The sequence below is a fragment of the Macaca thibetana genome, chromosome 5 (genome assembly GCF_024542745.1).
Source record: "Macaca thibetana thibetana isolate TM-01 chromosome 5, ASM2454274v1, whole genome shotgun sequence".
Classification (NCBI taxonomy): domain Eukaryota; kingdom Metazoa; phylum Chordata; class Mammalia; order Primates; family Cercopithecidae; genus Macaca; species Macaca thibetana.
In genome coordinates this window covers 176,438,320-176,461,005 of record NC_065582.1, presented here as the reverse complement: position 1 = coordinate 176,461,005, position 22,686 = coordinate 176,438,320, and the positions used below count along the sequence as shown (strand labels likewise).

Here is a 22,686-nt window from a genome sequence, read left to right as displayed (position 1 = left end):
TCAGGCATTAGCACAAATAACTGGGATATAAATTGAACAAACCTCATAATTTTAGAGACTTTATATGTTCCATGTTATATTCCTTATTTAAATAACTTGATATTTTCGTATCAATCAAATGAGAGAATTCTTACTCTTTGATTGTCCTGATTGAAGTATGAAAGAAAATGCTGAAGTCTTAGTTTGAATTCATTAAATTCACAATCTGAGACCTGTGCTTGGAAGATCTTTTTTTTAAGAAGTGATGCTGGAGCCCCAGAGGATGGAGCAGTGAAAGAGAGCAGCGGAGAGGGGCAGAGCATTGGGCTGGTTGCCTCTGGGCTGTTGTGGTTCAGTCTCACCGGGAATGCTGAAAGGAAACATTTCAGAATCATCTCAGGATGTGCCTCCTAGGAAACGGTGTTCTGGGATTCACTCTCAAACTGACAACCCATTGATCAAGGTTCATCTGCTCTCTGCAAAGCTGAGATGGCCCTTAGTGTCTGAGGCTGAGCTGCCTTGGGAGAATTTTGGGAAAGCCTTAGGACAATGACCTTGAAGTCATGGGAAAGAGTCCTGATGGGATGAGACAACAGGCAAGGTGCTGTTTTCCACTTCTGGGCTGAGAAAAAGGGGGTCTAGAGGATAACACTGAGATTTCCGGTCTCTCACACTTGTCCATACTTCCCAGTGGGATCCCAATGTTCCTGGGTGATATGCTTTGGCTCTATGTCCCCATCCAAATCTCACCTTGAATCGCAGTAATCCCCACATGTCAAGGGCAGAACCGGGTGGAGATGATTGTATCATGGGGTTGGTTTCCCCCATACTGTTCTCATGATAGTTCTCATGAAATCTGATGGTTTTATAAGGGGTTTTGCCTTTTGACTCTCATTCTTCTCTTGCCTGCCACCATGTAAGATGGGCGTTTTGCCTTCTGCCATGACTGTGAGGCCTCCCCAGCCATGTGGAACTCTGAGCCCCTTAAACCTCTTTTTATTTGTAAATTACCCAGACTAATACAATAAATTGGTACCAGTAGAGTGGGGCACTGCTATAAAGATACTCTAAAATGTGGAAGTGACTTTGGAACTGGGTAAAAAGCAGAGGTTGGAACAGTTTGGAGGGCTCAAGTAGACAGGAAAATGTGGGAAAGTGTGGAACTTCCTAAAAACTCAGCTTTGACAAAAATACTGACAATGAAATCCAGGCTGAGGTGGTCTCAGATGGAGATGAGGAACTTGTTGGGAACCTGGAGTAAAGGTGACTCTTGCTATGTTTTAGCAAAGAGACTGGTAGCATTTTGCCCCTGCCCTAGACATTTGTGGAACTTTGAACTTGGAGATGATTTCTAGGGTATCTGGTGGAAGAAATTTCTAAGCAGCAAAGCATTCAATACGTGACTTTGGTGCTGTTAAAAGCATTCAGTTTTATAAGGGAAATGGGATAAAAGTTCAAAAAACTTGCAGCCTGATGTGATAGAAAACCCATTTTCTAAGGAGAAATTCATGCATAATTTGCATAAGAGCCAAATGTTAATCGGCAAGATAGTGGGAAAAATGTCTCCTGGGCATGTCAGAGGTCTTCACTGCAGCCTCTCACATCATAGGCCTGAAGGTCTAGGAGGAAAAAAATGGTTTCATGGGCCAGGCCCAGGGGACCCTTGCTGTGTGCAGCCTAAGGACTTGGTGCCCTGTGTCCCAGCTGCTCCAGCCGTAGCTAAAAGGGGCCAAGGTACTGCTTGGGCCATGGCATCAAAGGGTACAAGCCCTAAGCCTTTGGCAACTTACACATTGTGTTGAGCCTGTGGATGCACACACCTCAAGAATTGAGGTTTGAGAACCTCTCCCTAGATTTCAGAGGATGTATGGAAATACCTGTCCAGGCATAAGTTTGCTGCAGGGGTGGAGCCCTTGTGGAGAACCTCTGCTAGGGCAGTGCAGAAGGGAAATATGCGGTGGGAGCCCCCACATAGTGCCCACTGGGGCACTGCCTAATGGAGCTGTGAGAAGAGGGCCACTGTCCTCCAGGCCCCAGAATAGTAGATCCACCAACAGCTTGCAACATGCACCTGAAAAAAGAGTCACAGACGCTTGATACCAGCCCATGAAAGCAGCCCATGGGGGCAGGGGCTGTACCTTGCAAAGCCACAGGGGCAGAGATGCCCAAGACCATGGGAACCCACCTCTTGCATCAAGCATGACCTGGATGTGAGACATGGAGTCAAAGGAGATCACTTCAGAGCTTTAAGATTTGACCGTCCCACTGGATTTCGGACTTGTATGGGACCTGTAGCCCATTGGTTTGGGCCAATTTCTCCCATTTGGAATGGGTGTATTTACCCAATGCCTGTATCTTAGGGAGTAATTTGCTTTTGATTTTACAGGCTTATGGGTGGGAGGGACTTGTCTTAGACAAGACTTTGGACTTGGACTTCTGAGTTAATGCTGGAATGAGTTAATACTTTAGAGGACTGTTGGAAGGGCATAATTGTGTTTTGAAATGTGAGAATGTGAGATTTGGGAGGGGCCAGAGGTGGAATGATATAGTTTGGCTGTGTCCCCACCCAAATCTCATCTTGAACTATAATAATCCCCATATATCAAGAGTGGAACCAGGTGGGGATGATCGAATCATAGGGTTGATTTCCCTCACACTGTTTTCATGATAGTGATTCTTACAAGATCTGGTGGTTTTATAAGGGGTTTCTCCATTTTGCTCTCATTCTTCCCTTGTCTGCTGCTATGTAAGACATGCGTTTGTTCCTCCTTGCCTTCTGTCATGATTATGAAGCCTCTCCGGTCATGTGGAACTGAGTCTCTTAAGCCTCTTTTTCTTCATAAATTAACCAGTCTCAGGTATGTCTTTATTAGCAGCATGAAAACAAACTAATACACTTGGGTTCCCCTCTAGTGAGAAAGGAACAGCATCAGTCCTATTGCAATAGGACTGTTCTTGTTCCATAGCTGAAAATTCTGACATTCATCATCTTGGGATGGTCTTAACCTTTGCATTTAGCCCTGTGGATCCTAATGAAGGCTGGCTTGGTGCGTGACATCTTCTTCAAAACACTCAGGTCTGAATCAGATGAGAGTGAAATATGTTTGAAACTGTGGTCCTGCTGCATTCACTGCAGTGTTTTACCTTGGTTCCAGGTTATCTTCGACAAGAACAATGAACACTGAGGAATTCCAAGACTATTTTGCTTTGTTTGCCAACAGGTGTCTGGGCTTTGTGTGATGTCATCCTGCCAAACCCTCAAGGCCACAGCATATAGAATTTTCAAACTGGTCTTCCTGGTATCCTTTCTTCTTTGCCATAAGCAGATCTTCTCCATCTTCTCAATCTCACATGGTCCATGTGAGATTCTCTCCCTCTGGTTACTTTGGGAGAGACTTTAGCTCTGATTACTCTCTAGACATGTCCACAGGCAGCTGTTACATGCACAATGTTTACTTTGAGCCTGGTTTCTCTAATGTTGCCCCAAGATGGATGCACTTGGGCTCCAAAATCTCTGGCTCTTGAATATGCTACCATGGGATTATTGCTCAAAGATTGTCTTCAAGATATGTAATTAAGTATCTTAAAGTGGCAGAACCTTCAGATGACAGCCTTTTATTTCCCATTGCTTGTGGTTTCTCTGAGAATGAGAACACTTAGGTGTTTGAACCACAAGTGACAGGCACGGAGGCCACCTTGAACCCAAATGTCTGAAGTCCTAACCACCTTTCACCCTGCTCTGAGGAGGAGCCCCTTGAAACAAGGTGTTTGAGTGACTGAAATGCAAACATTTCTTTTGCTTACTGTGCCTTTTCTCCTTTTTTTTTTCTTTTTTTTTTTTTTTTTTTGAGATGGAGTCTTGCTCTGTCACCCAGGCTGGAGTGCAGTAGCTCAATCTCGGCTTACTGCAAGCTCCACCTCCCAGATTCACACCATTCTCCTGCCGCAGCCTCCTGAGTAGCTGGGACTGTAGGTGCCCACCACCATGCCTGGCTAATTTTTTATATTTTTTTAGTAGGGATGGGGTTTCACCATGGTAGCCAAGATGGTCTCGATCTCCTGACCTCATAATCTGCCCGCCTTGGCCTCCCAAAGTGCTGGGATTACAGGCGTGAGCCACCGCACCTGCCCTATGCCTTTTCTTCAATTGAACAGGCAGTAGGAACATAAGCAATGAAAGCAGTCATTTTACTAATCCAGATCATAGCTGCATCTTCCCTGAGTGCTCTAAGGTGTGCAGAGTCTCTGATCTGAACACAGGTTGCTCTTAGGTTGACTCATAGTTGAGCCCTTCATGGAGCTCATCCCAGTGAAGGCTGTCCCACCCTGGAGCATGTGTGCAGCAGCTCTTAGTGGTTCCCACAAATGCCTCATGTGATGCATCAGGGGATACTCTCAGTCATTGCCATGTAAGGTTGTGATTATGACTGGTCATATTTCTACAAGATAACCTCTGAGTCTGACCAGATGATAGCCTTTCTGTAGTGTGTCCAATTTGTTTCCTGTCCTGTTGGGCTGGTAAACATATATCTAGACAGTGGAAGCTCTGTCTGATCCGACATACTAAGGAAATGTTGACTCAGCTGTACCCCTTCACAGAAACTTAATCCAATATGATGGATGTTAAAATATCCTGTCACTTCAGTTACTAGTGGTCACACAAGTTGGGATCTCTTAAGGGCCAGGTGAGTCTGGGTGCTAAGAGGTTGATGGAGCCTCCTACGGGGGCCCTAATGAGAGTTGTCCAGTGAGTAGCTATACACTGACAGGTGCTTCCTCACGTTCTATCCTGAAAATTCTTTCCTTCAATTGGTTCCATCCACCCAGGATAATAGCACCACTTGGAGCTGGCAGACTTCTCAGCAACCCAGTTCCAGAAACTGGGTCCACTCTCAGGATAACTCATGGCAGTCTGCCAACACTGTGGGGCTGGTACAGTCCATCCTCTGGCCTGAAGTTCCTTCAGGACTTGGCCGAGTGTCTTTACCTCTGAAGAGAACTGAGGACCAAACCCTTCTGCAAGTAGATGAGGAACAGCTGCCTTATTTTTCGTAGGGCCCATACACTGATACCTTTGTGCCAGGACCCTGTTTCTAGGGTCATCTCAGGTTAGCACTAAGGGAAGGATTTCATTGGTCTACCTCGAAGATCAGAGAGCAAAGGGAGTCTCCTCTCATGCCTGTGTACTGATGTGTCCTCACTATTAATGAAGTGACCCATATCTGCTTCAAACTCCAGTTTCTCTTAGAAAGTTTAGCAGATGATACTCTTGAGTCACCCCTTATCTTGTAATGAGCAGGCATTCTTGGTGAGAGATTGATATCTTTGGTAGTTTCTCAAGTCACTGGTAGGTGCAGCATCTTGGAAGCCCACTCAAAGGAGGTGAAGGACTGATAGAACACATGGTGCTGGAAGCATCTGCCTTTCTATTTTGATGCCTTTAGTCCGAGGCTTTCACAAACGCATGGAACAATCTTGGTCACCTTAAAAACAGCACCTTGCCCTCTGGGAAAGAAGGGCTCAGTCTCTGATCAAAGGAACAGAATTCTGATATCCCTATTCCCATGGTGTGGGGAGTGGTGGGTCTGCCAGTCTCCTTGGGTCACAAGTATGAGCTGGGGCTCTGATGTGGAAGCAGCTACTGGTCTTACATTCCTGGTCTAGGACTCTTTGAGGTCTGTACTGGACATCGTTTTTTGGGCTAGGTGGTTCTGACATTTGGAACAGAGGTAGCCATAAGGGAGGTTAGAGAATATTCCAAATAGGGGGAGGGAACTTTGTCAGCCATCAGTGAGACTTAACCAGCCTCTTGTGATACTATGCTCACCTGCAACTAATGAGCAGAAACCTCATGGTCCACTCCGAGATGTGAGTGTATAGTCTGTCTAAAACAGAAATGGTGAGGATGCTGCCTGCTGTTCTAGTGAACCCACTAGGTTGCCAAGGGAAAGCAACCTTTTGATAAATATTCCCATGTTTTTACATTGTCTGGAATAATTGGTGTGTGACTGGTGTCATAACTGGTGGCAGAATTCAGTGGCGAAGTTATATAGGCCTATTGGATACTTTGTTGGAAGATCTTTAATTTTATCAGTTTCATTCATAGAAAATACAAATAATACCCTCTTTTGGAAATTTCAGTTCACGATGTTTATGCTTATATTTCAAATTGATTCATTCTTGCCATTTTCATCTCAGGCAGAGGTGCTTACCTGAGGACTTCTAACTGGGCATTGTCTTGGCCATTATTGGCCTTCAGTGGGGATTCATCCTCTTAGCTGCAGGGTCGTACAGGTTTGTACTCCTTTATTCCTGACAAGGTTTGACTAGTACGGCACATACCCTGATACCATGTCTGGAGACCTGATTCCAGATCACCATATTGATCTAAGAAGGTATGGGATGGACAGGGAGACTTTGATCTAAGTGTGAATAAGGTGTTTAGTGCCCTGGTGTGGGACTAGGAATCACTTGACAGGAAAGTTTGCATATCCTTAAATTTGGGTATATGTTTAAGGAAAGTACACACCAGCTGGGTGCAATGGGTCATGCCTATAATCCTGGCACTTTGGGAGGCCAAGGCGGGTGGATCATGAGGTCAGGAGTCCAAGACCAGCCTGACCAACATAGTGAAACCCTGTCTCTACTAAAAATACAAAATTAGCCAGACATGGTGGTGCATGTCTATAATCCCAGCTACTTTGGAGGCTAAGGCAGGAGAATTGCTTGAACCTGGGAGGTGGAGGTTGCAGTGAGCTGAGATCACACCAGTGCACTCCAGCCTGGGCAACAAGAGCAAAACTGTCAAAAATAAATAACTATAAACATATGTATATAAATTGTATATAAATATAAATGTATATAAATATAAATGTGTGTGTATGTATGTGTGTATGTATACAAATACATATAAATTGGACGAAGTGGCATGCACCTGTAGTCCCAGCTACTTGGGAGGTTGAAGCAGGAGAGTTGCTTTAACCCAGGAGGCAGAGGTTGCAGTGAGCCGAGATCATGCCTTTGCACTCCAGCCTGGGTGACAAGAGCAAGTCTCCAAAAAAAAGTGTCCCACTAGAGAGGGGTGGTGAAGGGAGGACCCTCACTAGGTCCTGGAGTGTGCTGAGCTTCAAGTCAGGGTAAGTGGGAGCTTAGAAAGTTTTGGGGGGTGATGCTACAACTGTGTCTTACCCTGAGCTTTGCTTCAAATCTGAAAATATTCCAGTGAAATGGAGTCTCATAGAATGATTTGGGAGACAGTTAAGAAGCCTTCATTCATAGAGTGGTTTTGGTGGAAGGCTTTAAAATTTGGGGGGTAGAGAAGCTGTATATTCTAACACAGTTTATATGAGACTTGGCAGGTTGTGTTTTTCAGGCATTTATGCAAATAATTTTGAAATTTTAATTGAATAAATCTCCTTAAATTTTATCCTAACATCCTAACCTAGATACATTAAAAAGACAGGTCCTAGTTTACATTCTTGATATAAGTAACTTTGATTTTTTTTTTCCTTTAAGTCTGGCCAATGAAAAAATGGAAGTAATAGCTTGGGTTGGATCGCTGAATTCAGAATCTGAAATGTGGACTTTAGGCAACTACTTTATTTGGAGGTAATCCCAGGGAGCTCAGGAGGGAGCGGTGAATGTGAGATGGGGTGGGATGAACAGCCAGTGAGGGGCACAGCATTGAGCTGGTCACTTCTAGGCTGATGGCAGCTGAGCTCCACTGGGAATACAGGTCTATGTAGAATGCATCTCAGACAGTCCCTCAGGGTGGAAGAGAGTCCGGTCATCTGTCCACCAACTTTTTCAAATTCTTTGTAGTTACATCTCTCCCAAGGCATCATTACCCCTCTGCAGACATGTGACTTTGCATAGACACAAATGGATCCAGAGGCAGGTGATATGGCATGAGGCAACAGTTTTTACAGTAGAATGTCACCATCTGCTTTCCCTGTCTCAGCAGAAGAGGGATGGGATCTCCTACCTTTGGGATGTTTGATCCCTCCAAACTTCATATTAAAATTTGATCCTCTATGTTGAAGGTGGACCTAATGGGAGGTGTGTGAGTGATGAAAGTGGATTTCTCATGAGTAAATTAATGCCCTATTTATAGGTAGGGAGTGAATCCTTGCTCTGTTAGTTTCTGCCAGAGCCAATCGGCAACAGAAGCCTGGCATCACCCCCTGGATTTCTTGCTGCTTTCCTCATCGTGTAATCACTGCACATGCCGGCTCTCCTACTCCTGCCTTAGGTGGAAGCAGGCTGAGGCCCTCATGAGAAGCTGAGCAGATGCCAGTACCACGCTGCATGTGCATTCAGCAGAACCATGAGCCAAAAAAACACATAAAATAACCAGCCTCAGGAATTCCTTCATAGCAACATACCGTGGACTAGGACAGTCTCAGTGTTTGACTGCAGCAAGTAGCTCCCTGCTCCATCTTCCTGTGGTGGGGACTTCTACCTCTCCTGGGAGGAGATTTTTACATAGCTCTGACTCCTGTTTAGGCATGTTCCCATCTCTGCCTTCTTCACTGCCTGCTCGAATTAAATGCTTCAGGATGCAAACCTTTGACAATGTATGGAATTTAAAGGATGACTTGTATTCTAAATTTTAATGCTTTCTCCAAAAACGGTGTGTGTCTGTCTGTAAAATTTACCTACATCATATGTCAGATCTACTTTTTCTGCCATGAATTAATGTAAGATAAACCTTGTAGAAATATTCTGCAACTCTCATGCTTCACTGGGAAGTCAAGTACATCGGATTTCCACCCTAGTGTGAGTATTTTAATATGTTAACTGTTGCGTTTTATTGGCAAAAAACTACAATTTAAGGGAAAATATGATCTGAAGTGCTAACACTTAGTTTTGTTAAGGTATTCTTTTTTCCAGTCTTTGAACTCTAAGAACTGTCTACATCTCATTTGAATGTGAATGATCAATGTACTTCTTTTTTAGTGAAAAGAACTTATTCTTTCCTATGTCCTACTTTCTTTAGCTGCCATGGATTCTAGGAAGCCTAACAAAGTTCACACTATTCTCTCATGTAAAAATGCCAGAGATTGAATGAGAAGGAAGAATGAGATGTTTGAAACCCTCCTTATTGTAGTCCCTGGCCATCCTCACTCAGGTTCCTGGGTCACACACTGCTGCCTTGAGTGGAAGGTGCTGCCCCATGTACTTGGCTTTAACTCTGCCCACCTCTGTGTTGAGGTATTTGATCCCATCAGCTCAGCCTTGCGGGACATAGCCTTCGTCATGCTTTGACCTTGGTCTGATGCTCTTGATCCTTCCATATGAAGGTCCGTCTCAAGACAAGGTTATTTGGGATGGTCCAGATAGGGTTTCTCATCACCTAACTGTTCTGGTGGATGTATTTATACCCCCAAGGAAGTTCCAGGGGATGTAGATTACAAGGCAAGATTTATTGTGGGCCTGGTTCACCATGGTTTTCCCCCCGGGCTACACATCAATGGTTCTCAGATCTCAGGCTTCCAACTATTTCTGCCAAGACTCTTTGGATGGTGAATAACTGGGGGGCAAGAGTCCAGAAGTGTTGTGCTCAGGGCTAACATTTGACAGACCTCATGTCTGACAAAGTGCTTTCCCTTCTCCCCTAATCTCAGGCTGAGCTCCACATGTAGGGAATAGTTAAATGACTGGGAGGTCTTGATGCAGGCGTGTCCTTTGTGCTACCAGCCCTGATTTTCTTTGAAATGAGTTGGTTGAAAGTAAACTAAAAGATTTGTCCATGTAGAAAAACATTGTTTTTGAACAAATTCATGGGGGTAAATATGTATAGTGGTCAAGTCAGGGTATTTAGGATGTCTGTGACTGAAGTACAATATATTCTTAACTATAGTCATCCTACTCTAGCAAACGCAAATTTATTCCATCTAATTGTATGTACTCTTTAACCTACTCTTCTTCATCCTCACCCTTCTACTCACCTTTCCCAGTCTCTCTCCTCTATCTTTAGGAAAACATTGCTTCATGTGTTCTCATGATGTAGAATCAATATCTGTAGGCTTCTGGCCTCCTAAAAAGTCACAGGGACGGTTATGGTAGGTGTCATGAGCAACTTATCTCATGGAGTGGTTTTCCCTTTTGCTGTCCTCTATAAAAGTTGATGGGTTCCATCATGAAATTGTTAAATCCGAAATCTTGGAGTTCTTCTGGATTAAATGTTTTCTTGAAAGACAAAATAGACTATTATTTCCAAATATCATGAAGAGTATAGTATTCTTCAGGTTTAACTAGATTGAGAGTATAGCACTGTGTATGTACCTGATGTTTTTATAGTCCTCTAATGAGTAATTTGATGTTCTGAATTCTCAATTGAATCTATGTAAATCTACATTCTAATTAAGGATAGTTTTGTACTAGCAGAAGTAAACTATTTTATCAATACATAATACAGAGAAGAACTGGTCCATTACCTATTGCTGTTCCCCTCTGATGACATCTGTAACTTAGTTAAATTAGTTGTCTTAGCAGAGAAGCGTCCATAAGCATTTGAACCACACATTCAGGGCCATGGAGGGTGCCCTGAATCCAAATGCCTGAAAATCTTAACTCTCTACTTATGCTTTGGGGTACAGGAGGAGGGAGGTGTTTGAATGATTGATGCAAATTCACTTTGTTCTCTTCTCTTCCTCCTTTTAGTTTTTGTGGTTTTTGGTCATCACGAAATCTTTGCAATCTTTGCAATCTTCAGTCATATTCTATTTATCCCATATATTTTTACATAGTACCATATTTTTGCTAAATTCATTTTATAACTTTACATTCCTCAGTTGGGTAATATCAGATCTTATATAGGAGGATATTGATTATGTATCTACATATCTTAATTTTTAAAAATTTTTTTGAGTATGAGTGTTTTTTAATAGCATCCTTAAGGTGACTACTCTTGTTGTCCTTTGGGTTTTTATAGTGGCTATTTGATTTGCATATATATTGACTTGTTCTCTTCCTGCCATTCTCAAATTTTAGTTACGATGTCTTTGAGTTAAGATGTTCTCACTGCTCTGACTGAGGGTGTTTTTTAATGCATATTTTTGTATTTCCTTATCTTGCCCTGTAAAGGATGGCAAACATCTAGGGAAAAAAATACAAGTTTGAAAAAACAAATTAATCTTGTGGAGCAGATATCATTTGATATCTCAAAGTTGCTTGGTGGGGACAAAGCTTCACTCATCATGGCCTTTCTTAACTTATGTGCTGGAAACTGAAGAACATTGTGATGCATTGCGCCTGTGTTGTCATTCTCCAGTCTTGCCTAGAGGAGGTGCACTGCCTAGGAAACCATTTTCCTAGGCAGAGGGGAGGAGGACAGCAAGCTGGGCATGAGAATGAGATGGGGCATGATGCCCCGGACTGAGTACAAAATGTGTACAATTTAGGGTGGAACAACATGCCTAAGGGAAATTAAATGTTGGTGGACTTGGAAGAACTAATTTGTCACACTTATATTACAAACTACAAGCTTATCACGTACAAATCCTCAAGAAGCAGGGTGTAGTGAATATTTTGTTCTTAGGATCTCCAGGTTTTGGGTTTGAAATCTACTGTCTGAGAGTTGATCCCTTCTTGGATCCTGCATTTTCATTGGCCTGTCCAGATCTGGCATGAGAATTTCTCAAGTGTTTCTGACTGTGTTCTTAGGTTTTACATTTGAAGCACTAGTGGGAAGCAGCACATTTAAGGTTAAAACATCAATATTTTTCATGTTTAAGTATCAGTTTCTGATGAGTCTCAACAGGCCTGTGATCTGAAATATAATCTGTAGGAAACAGGGCAAATTGTCACCAAGAGAAGATAACCATTGTTGATTCACAAGCCGGGCACAGTGGCTTATGCCTGTAATCCCAGCACTTTGGGAGGCTGAGGCAGGGTTGAGTCCAGTGAAAACACTTTGTCATGAGAACTGTTTTTCTGTGACTATTCAGTGACAATGCGTAAGGTTATTAGAACACTCTTGCCCAAAAACTCATATTTAAGACCTTCCTCTCCTTTTGATACCCAGAACTCATGGGACCTTCAGGTCTAACTCAAGGTTCCTCAATGGAGAAATGCATTCCAAAATTCTACCTTTCCTTGTGCTTGCCCTAAGCAATTCATTTCTCACACAATCATGTATGTTATTAATATGCCCAATAATTTTCTTTAGAAGTTTGAATTCTCATGTAGTTACTATTTTAGGAGGACAAAATTTTGAAGAGTCCTGTTTGAATTGTATTAGTCCCCTTCTTTTCTCTGTACCTTCTCTCTCTGCCATTCTCGTTTGGGGGAAGAAAATGGAAGTTTTATTTTTTGGTATCCTCAAGTTTTACAAAAATAGACTTTTGAAGTCTATTTTTCCATTTGTGTTGGGTATCCATGCCCTTCATTTTTTTAGAGGCTTTCTTGCATTATTTAATAATCTGCATTTTTCTAAATACCTGGAACTTTTGTTAATCTAACTTGAACCCACCTTTATTAAGACTTTGTTTTACTCTTGCTGTCTTTTCATTCTTTTTTTTTTTTTTTTTTTTTTTTTTTGAGACGGAGTCTCGCTCTGTCGCCCAGGCTGGAGTGCAGTGGCCAGATCTCAGCTCACTGCAAGCTCCGCCTCCCGGGTTCACGCCATTCTCCTGCCTCAGCCTCCCGAGTAGCTGGGACTACAGGCACCGCCACCTCGCCCGGCTAGTTTTTTGTAGTTTTTAGTAGAGACGGGGTTTCACCGGGTTAGCCAGGATGGTCTCGATCTCCTGACCTCGTGATCCGCCCGTCTCGGCCTCCCAAAGTGCTGGGATTACATGTCTTTTCATTCTTTCTGTAAAACTGCTTCACCTGCATTTTCAATATTCTATGAAGTACTTTTATTAACTATGTGATTTCCAAAATTTTTCTATCTTCTTAATATATGCCCAAAATATAAACATGCAACCTAATGGTCTCTTTGTCAAAGTTTACAACAATATCACAATAGCTTCCTAAAAATAGAAAATTTATGTTAGCATGCAACTTCAGAGCTATTTATAAACATCTAGTAGGGAAGGCTATCAAGTTGCATGTTGATATCCCCCAGCCTCAATAGTACTCTAAGTTTTGAAACAGATAAATGAGGAGCAGCAAAAATCAAGTTATATTGAATCTATTTGGGATACTTCACTGAGGTAAGCTCAGCTTAAGGGTAAACTGGGAGCCAAGAAAAACTGGCTAGTTTCTGCTGTTGTTCTCAATCACCTGATGGCTGTGCATAATTTAGAAATTTGGGTGAGCAGGCACTCAACATGAAGACAAATGTGGGCAGGTTGTTGTTTGTTTTTTAAAATAGGAAGGGATCAATCCTTGGGTGTTAGTCTGTTTAGGCTCACATATACCCAAGAAAGGTACCTGGATTACAGACCTTTCTCAGAGGTTTCCACGTTGAAGAACAGTGCCAGTTCATCTCCGATGGGACATTTTGGGGAGAAATAATTCTAGGATACTAGAATTGTCTTCCCTAGGTAAGGTATAGGGTTGTACAAATTGATCTACATTACAGAAAATGGAGACTCGGCAAGTTTTGGAGAGCCCCACATAGGTGTAGTAGTCATCATGAGATGCAGAATCCCATGATGAATTCCAAAACAGAGGTACCAGCTTCTCTGTTGCTCAGTGTTGGAAGACTAGGGTGTATCAGAGTCCTAGGTGTGCAACATTCCAGGGCTCGGGGGACAAACATTTGCAGCTGTGGATAGTAGGACTGCTTCCTCCTTCACTCAAGCTAACTTGATGTTGCTTATGGTGGCCATTGTTGAAGTTGTGTTGCTGGTTTCTCAGTTGGATGTGACGGTTCTTGAACTACTGAATCAAGTTAGAGAGTCAGTTTCTCCAGGTAGCCCAATTTGATTACATGATCTTGCTGAACATTGTTCAGTGCTCTTCAGCTATTAAGACTGCACAGCCCCGATGGGCACACTTTGGCTTTGCTGATGTGATACTTTTGGAAGTACAATACTTCAACCACCTGGGTCACTTCTAAGTTTCTGTTATGCCTCAATTTACCCTGTTTCACTTGACCTTTGGAAGCTGTCGCTTTCTTATACCTCAGATGTTCTTCCAGATGGCCTTCCATAAGCAGCGAAAAGTGGATTCTTCACTATGGTCACTGGCTAACTAAAGATGGTGTTAGGGAACTCTTGCCATGGTAGGCAGAATTCTGTGATGACATCATAATCTGTCACCTGATGTTTAGGACCTTAACTAGGCCATGTCACATGACAGGGGTGAAGGGATTTTGCAGATGTAATTAAGACCCCAAATCAGTTAAGGTAAACAAGATTATTTTGAATGAGACTGACTTAATCAGAAGACCTTTAAAAGAGATCTTGGGCTTCCTGTAAAGTCAGAGATCAGTGTGTACAGAGATTCTCTCCCTTTCTGACTTAGCTTAATCACGAGGAAATTTTGCCAAAAACCCGAGGGATCTTGGAGGTGGACTCTCTCTCCCTAGTCAAGCTTCCAGATGAGAATGGAGTCATGCTGCAGTGCAAGCAGGCATGGCCAGGTTGGGGCCCCAGGAGAGTCTAGCGACAATGTTGAGATCAGGCTGGCCCTCATCTCATAGGCAGGATCACCTGGCATCATTTAGGTTGGACAATCCCCCTATGGCTAAAGTCTCCTAGGGGCGGGGGCAAGGTGAGCCTTGGGGAATGGGTGTCCCTGGCTGTGCTCCACTATAGATACTCCTGCAACAAATCCTTTGGAATCCACACAGCCTGGAGTTCTGCCCCTACCGCCTCTCTAGGTGGCGCTCCCTGCTAGCTCAAGGATCTGTTGAAGGTGGGGGTTCTCCTCCTGCCCACATTTCAGAAGTCCATGCCAAGAGGGGGTCACTCCTTGCTTGTTCAAATCATCCCATTCCCAGGAGTCATTAAGGGGGCAGCAGTGAGTCCTGGTACACGGTAGTCCTGTGCAGGTTTTCCCAACTTCCTTCCGCTTCAGCCCAGCATCTGTGTCTGCTTGCCATCCCCTTTGACGCCTGCCTGCTGAAGATCTGCTCGGTATGCACCAGTCTTCCCAATGTCCCTGTCCCTCAGTGACACATTTTCCAACTGACTGCATCTAGTTGACCACCTTGTCTGATTGCCTGGCTTCCGGGGTGTTCTTTGTCTTTGTAGATCTCACAGTACCTGCTCGTCACAAGACAAAGTGGCTGCCTCAGAGCAGCCTGGGCCATCTGAAAGTATGGCTGCTGTCTCTTTGCTACTTATATTCCAAGGCTCTTTACTTGGTTCTAGACAGGTGGTCAAGTCTGGCTTAGCAATAGCAAGACCATTTCCCAGATTTTGGGGTGTCCTGATGTCCTTTGTATCTCCCAGCACCTACAGGCCACAGGGCAACAGAAGCTGTGGCAAAGTCACCTGGGCCTCCCAGAGCAGAGGACACAGAGCAGAGAAGATGGGAACCGAGCCTGGTTCATGGGTGCAAGGAGAGCAGATGTGGCTTTCTTTTTATCTCATATGCGATAGAAGTGTCTTACATGGATAGAAAAACTGACTTGTCTCCAAATGCATGTTACTAATATAGTAGATAAAAATAACAGGAACCAGAAAACCTCCCCTAAGGTGACACGAGCCTGTTAGTCTGTTTGGAACAAAAAACTTCTATTTCCATAACTTGAAGGCATACCTACCTTCACAAAACACAAAGTGTTCAATACAAATTGTTCTATGTTTGTACTTACTCTCAATTTGTAATAGATTAAGGGGAAACCCAAAAGGAAAAGATTTTGATAATTTTCCTTACTGGAAAAACCTAATTCTGCACACAGTGTTTTTAAGTGCTTTCCAGGAAAGAATACTAGGTTGGGTCCTCAGCGTCTTGCCTGTGAGATCATGCTTTGTATGCTAAGGCAGGTAGGGTGGGCAGCTGGGGATGAAGGTGTTGAGGGAGGAGCAGGGTGGGTCAGCTCAGCCAGGAGCGTCCCTGGCTCCCTATGGGACTTTCCTAGTGAAAACACTGACCTTTTCCCCTTGAGATCTTTACATCACATGTTTTCAAGGTATACGTGAGACTTGGTGAGAATTTGGTGAGAATTTTAGCAGTGCCTCTACTTCCTCCCTGGGGCCCCCAGGATTTCAAGACCTTGAGGGGGAAAGGTCATGGAAAATAATAGAAATAATAATCATGGGCATTGGATATATTAGCCAACTTACTTTTGTGTCCGTGGGAAACTCTCCAGGGGTCCTAGAGGTGAAGCAAGCAAGCCAGCATAGAATCGGGACCCTCCTAGTCCAAATCTCAGGCCCAGGTTTGGAAGTGGGTATGTCAAGGTTTCCTCACACCTGCTTAACTGGCTGGATGAACTTCACAGGCCCACTGGCCCACTGGCCCACCTACTGTGGGCCTTGATTCCGTGAGACCACTCCTATAACTGTGGACTCATTCACTGCTAAGGGTGTTACCATTTCACTATTTTTAAGTGATACAGATGTTTCATCCACTTCTTTCAGGTATGACATTGAACAATAGAAAACCAAGATGCCTGACTAGAAAAATGGGAATTCAATACTGACTTAGTCACAGCCATATCCTAAGGAAACATGTTCATTTTAGAAATTCTGGATTAACCATACTATGGAAGCCCATAGGCTTCCATACCACAAGGCCTGCTGGCCCCATTGCAAATGGCTTCTTGGTCAAAAGCTGACCCACTGGAGTCTCCCCCATGGGAAGAGGAGTGTGAGTCTTCTAAGATAAACTCGAAGTGCTTGAGAAGGCAGAATCAGTTTTGTTTCTGCTTCTCTCCCACTTGACCTGTCTGGGTTCTGAGAGGCCAAGGCACATTAAAGGGGCAAGAATTTTAAGAGAAAATAAGGTAAAATAGGGAGTGGAGTAGAAGGACACCACACAGCAGTTTAAAGTCTGACCAGGGAAGTATAAGCAAATTTCATCAAGTCCACTTGGGAGGACTGAGCTCCAGTTGACCATCAGAGGAGGCTGCCTCCAGGACCATCCTGCCTCAGTATCCCCACAGGGCTCAGTCGTTGGCTGGAGTAGACCACAGGAGGTGTGATCTCACAGCTCAGGACTTCAGAGCAAGGCATCTCATGTCTTCCATCAATGATGGGTCCCCATAGTAGAGCTTGGAGACACATAGCCCTGAGAACCCACCATCAGCCACATCTAGGTATCAAACCAGTTTAGGGAGCAGCTCTTCTGTGGCTGTCATGGATGGCTTACTGTGAGGAGGACTTAAAAGATCAAGATCAACCACAGCCTCCATGGCTGCAGTTTACCTGTGGTTGCAAGTGGAATTTTTCTTTTCTATGGCTGTTCTAAATTCCCCCACCCTCAGCAGGTGTCAGTGCCTCTTGGTCTGACATGCCTGATATCTTCCCAGCCCTAAGAAGTCAAGCCCTTTGCAATATATCTGGCACAGTTGAATAAAAAGGCAACCAAGTAGATCACCTGAGTTCTGCACTTACTGTGTTGATAATTTCCCTTAAGCATTTTATATGATGAAAAGCCATTTGCATTTACTATTCTATGAAATGTCTGGTCATATGCTTTTTGATTTATAGATGTTGCTTATATACTACCAAGTCACTTATTTGGGTTGCAAATATTTCCCTTAGCTTGTTTTCCTTCGTTTTTACTGTTTATTGTAGACAGGTGTTTTTTAAAGACCTGAAAATTTCACCACTTGAAAATGTGTGCCTTCTGAATTCTCTCATAATTAAAAAGCCTTTCTCAATTTATATATTAAAATTTCTGCTTGCTTTAGTACTTTTGGCTTTTATGATTAAAATATTTGATAACTGAAACTACATGTTCTCACTTCCAAGTGGGAGCTAAACATTGAATCCATGAGAACTGAAAGATGGCAACAGACACTGGGGATTAGATGGGAGGGGAGGGGACTGTGGGTTGAAGAACCCCATGTTGGACACTACGCTCATTGCCTGGGTAATGGATTGTTGGGACCCCAAGCCTCAGCATCATGCAATATAGCCAGGTTAGGTCCATGACTACACCAAAGTGTCAAGCCCAGGGTCAGGTTCTAGTCTATGCTGCGCTCTGGAAGGAGTGGGTGGATGAGCAGAAAGAACACTCAGGCTGTAGGCAGGTGAATACGGTTTTATTTGGCAGCAGCTTTTTTACACAGCTTACTCACACTAGCTTTTTTATACTGTCCACCCTGTCTCAACTGCTTAGTCTGGAAGCTCCCCTTAGCAGCCGGCTCTCCCTTGCCTTTAGCGTCAGAAGCTTACACTTTTTTTCTCTTTGGGCACAAGCTGTGTCCTGGCTCACCACTGTCCAGATGGACAGCTTTGGCTCGTGCTCTCTGGGCAGCAGCGCACCCATGTCAAGCGATGTTGACCTCAGCGAAGCCCCAAGAGCCCCTGTGCAGCATTAGCAGGACAATTATACCTTTGACAATCAGACAATAGTGGTTCAGAGCCACGTATGGACTTAAACAGGTTATATAACAAGTGCAGGTGTGTGCCTGCATGCCAAACTCGCTGGGTCATGCAGGCCTGAATGTCCACCTCGGCTTATTCCTTGACCAAAGCACATTCATGTACCTTACAACCCAAATAACCTGTATGTATACTCTTTATTATAAAAGCTTAAATAATAAAAGTTTGATAACTCCAGTTTATTTTGGCATTAAAATGAGATGGAGTTTTCATTATCTTTCACGTAGGATGATGGCTAACTTTAGGGGTCAGCTTGATTGAATTAGGGGACATCTATATAACTTGCTGCTAAAGCATTTTTCTGGTATGTCAGGTTGTTTCTAGATGGAATTAGCATGCGAATCAGTGGACTGAGTGGGAAAGATCAGGCCTCAATGTGAACGTGCTCCATCCAGTCACCTGAGGGCCCAAATGGAACAAAATCAGGAAAGGTGAGTTTGTCCTTGCTCCCTCTCCTGGAGCTAGGACACTCTTCTCCTGCCTTTGGAAATCACAAGTCCAGGTTATCTGGCCTTTGGACTGTGAGACTTGGTGAGAATTTTCCCAGTGCCCCCACTTCCCTATTCCCCTGGACCCCCCAGGATTTCAGGCCTTTAGACTGTAGGTGATACATTCAGCTTCCCTGGTTCTAAGGCTTTTGGACTTGGTCTGAGCCATGCTACTAACTTCCCTGGTTCTCCAGATTGCAGGTGGCCTGTTGTGGGACTTCCTGGTCTCCCTACTGATGATTTCCTAGGAAGCCGACTTTAATGGAATTTAGCATGTGAAAATACTGAGAAACACCTCTCAAATCAGCATCTGGAGAGGAGGGTCAGGAAACAATCCTAGGTAGGAGAAGCCATTCTTTTATGGAAAAAGGAAGAATAATTCAGATAATTCCATGGGATCTGCAGAGAGAAAATGCTGTTTTAGAGACAGTGTTAACGGCAGAGGGTCTTGACTATGAGTTGTTTAGGTTCTTGGCATTTTGAACAAAGAATTGGACAAAATACACACAGCAGTGAAAATGAAGCAATGAAAACATTTATTGAAACGAAAGTATACCCCACATAGTGGGAGGAGGCTCAAGCCACTGGTTCAAGTGTGGGTTACAGAATTTTGGGGGGTTTAAACACCCTCTAGAGGCTTTTCATTGATTACTTAGTTACACCCTATGTAAATGAGTAGTGACTTGTAACTAGTCCAATTGGATGCGAAAGGCAACTGGTCTGAGGCTTAAGTTACAAAGTTGTACTGCAGTGCAAATGAAGGCTAGGCTTGTGACCGTCTGACTGGTTGTGGGAGGGGAACAATCAGAGAAACTTCCATTTTTCATTTGCAATGCAGTGGAAAGTGGGGGTTCGCAAAGGGAGTAGCTGCTGATCTTTCTGTTACTCGCGTGTGGAGAGGCAGAGTTTTCCTTTTGATTCAGTTCTAGGAAGTCAGCATGAATCAACCTTACGCTCCCTGCCTCCCGACCTTGTTCTCCTACCTCCCGACCTTATTCTTCTACCTCAATAAGATAAGGTGGCCCAACTTATTCACTGTCCCAGGAAGGCATAGAACATGTTTTGGTAAGAATGAAGATGCTCAGATATCGTACTTAGTTCTTGGAGGACTTCAGTGCTTAGCTTCTATGTGTAGAGAGCAGATGCCAGGTCACAAAATTACTCGGTATGTGTTTATCTCAACTCCAGGACCCTAGGCCAGGAGACATCTAGGAGGAGTTATGGTGGCCTGGAGGAAATTTGTGACCATGAGTGCATTTTCTAGTTCTGATTGTAGAGAGAGGGCCATTGACCAATAGCCTGAGCCTCTGGTTCTGAAACCAGTCTCTGTATTTGTGCTGAGATTGTTCTTCCCATGGGCTGCTCCTGTCTAGTCACTGGGAACTATGAGGATCCTAAGATACAATTCCTGAAGTTATAGGCAAGAACCCTGCTACAGTCTTTTTGACCTTTCCTCAGACCTGCACTGCTGTGGTGGCCTTGAGAAAACAGGACTCACAGACCTCTAACTAGAGAGTGTAAGTGACTAAGGCCCTTAGCTGCTGAACTCTGAAATCTACCACAGCACTTATTCTAAAAGACATGGCTCACCGAAGCTATTCCCAGATGAGCTCAGCAGAGCCACCAACACAGGCTTGATCTTAAGAGATGGAGACTCCTTTGATAGTGTGCAGGCTAATAAAGGTTTAGCGAGGCTGCTGGGGAGCCCTCTGCAAAGTTAGCTATCTAGGTTCCTTCACCCAACTTACCTTCCCCCTCTCCTTCTCTTGGTGTCAGGCTTACACACAGTCTGAACACTCTCCTAGTCTGTTCCAGCCTCCCTCTTTTTACATAGGTATTGCCCATAACAATTCTTATGTGTTTAAACATGGGCATCTTGTTCTTGGAGACCCTAGACAAACATGACTCAGTCTGAGATGCTTCTACTTGACCTGCCTTTACTCTCTTGAAAAACCAATAGTAGATACACAAAACATAAAAAGTAAAATATCAAAGCATACCACTAAAAAATCACAAGATGGCAAAAGAGGAAGAAAATCTACAAAACAACCAGAAGACAACTAATAATATGGCAGCGAGTCCTTACATACCAGTAATTACCTGGAATATAAATGGATTCAAGTCTAAAAAGGCAGTGGCTATATGTATTAAAGACAGACCCAAGTATATGTTGCCTGTAAGATTCACTTGTCCTGTAAGGACACAAAGACAAAGTGAAAGGATGGAAAAAGATATTCCATGCAAATAGAAATGAGAGCCCAGATCTATCAGACAAAATGCTCAAGTCAAAAAAATATAAAAAGAGGAAAATATTTATGTAATAAAGGGGTCAGGTTATACATATGCACCAACATCAGAACACTTAAATATAAATATTAATAGATCTAATCAGAGATACAGTAATACACTAACAAGGGATTTCAAAACTCACTTTCAATAATAGATATATCATCCAAAGAAACAAGAAAATATCAGACTTTGATAACTATGCTTTAGACCAAATGGACCTAACAGATATACAGAACACTTCATTAGCAGCGGAATGCACAGTTCGAGTACACACAGAAGGTTCTCCATGATCACAAGTTAGGCAATAAGTCTTAACAAATTTAAGAAAATTAAGTCTCTTCTGACCACAATGGCATAAAACTGGAAATCAGTAATTTTCAAAAATTAAAACATGAAAATTAAACATGCTGCTGAACAACCAATGGGTCAATGAAGAAATTAAAAGGGAAATATTAATCTTGAGGTAGAAGGAACCAACCTATCAAAGCTTATGGGAGGCAGCAAACCTATGGGGAGCAATTTTAAGAGGGAAGTTTATAGTAATAAATGCCTAGGTCAAAAAAGGAGAAAGATCTCAAATGAACAATGTTTTGCCTCAAGGAAATAGAAAAACAATAAGCCCGAAGTTAGCAGAAGGAAATCAGCAGAAAGAGAACAGAGAAAGAGATCAATGAAGATAAGAATTGTTTTTTTTAAAAAGGTTAAAATTGGCAAACCTCAACTCAGTCAAAAAGAAGAGGCACTACAATTGATACCACAGAAATACAAAGAATCATAAGAGAGTACTATGAACAGTTATACTTCAACAAATTATATAACCTAGGAGAAAAAATAATCTGGACATAACTTACTAAGATTGAATTCTAAAGAAATAGAAAAATTGAACAGACCAATAGTGAGGAGATTGAATCAGTATAGTCTCCAATCAAAGAAAAGCCTAGGACTAGATGGCTTCACTGCTGACTTCCAACAAACATTTAAAAAAGTAATAGCAATAGCCTCCTCAAAATATTCAGGAAAATATTGAAGAAGAAATACTTCCAAATTCATGAGGCTAGCATTACCCTGATACCAAGCTAAATGACAATGTTACATGAAAGTTATAGTCCAATATCCTTGATGAACATAGATGCAAAAAGTTTCAACAAAATACTAGCAAACCAAATTTAACAGAACATTAGAAAGCGGCATTCACCATGGTCAGGTGGGATTTACCCCAGTCCTTATGGTTCTGGAGGCTGGAAGGCTTGACCATTTTGCTGGCATGCTCAGGTTCTGGTGAGGCCCTATTCAGGGTTGCAGACAGCTGACTTCACAGTAGCCTCACATGGCTGCAAGCTTTCATGTCTCTCATGAGAGCTGTAATCCTATTCACGACAGTCTGTCATGTTAGAGTTTCAACATGTGGGGAAGGTACCCAAACATTTAGTCCAAAACAATATTCATTCAGTATGAGAAATTTCATTCCCAACTGT

At 43.1% G+C, this 22,686-nt stretch overlaps 1 long non-coding RNA gene across 2 annotated transcripts in view; it reads left to right on the top strand.

Annotated features, from left to right (window-relative positions):
* LOC126955539 (uncharacterized) overlaps nt 1-22,686 on the top strand; it is a 309,550-nt gene that overhangs the window by 265,375 nt on the left and 21,489 nt on the right. For both annotated transcript variants that reach the window (XR_007725958.1, XR_007725959.1), the window contains exon 2: nt 18,748-18,865. This is a non-coding gene — a long non-coding RNA (uncharacterized LOC126955539). The remainder of the gene's footprint in view (nt 1-18,747; nt 18,866-22,686) is intronic.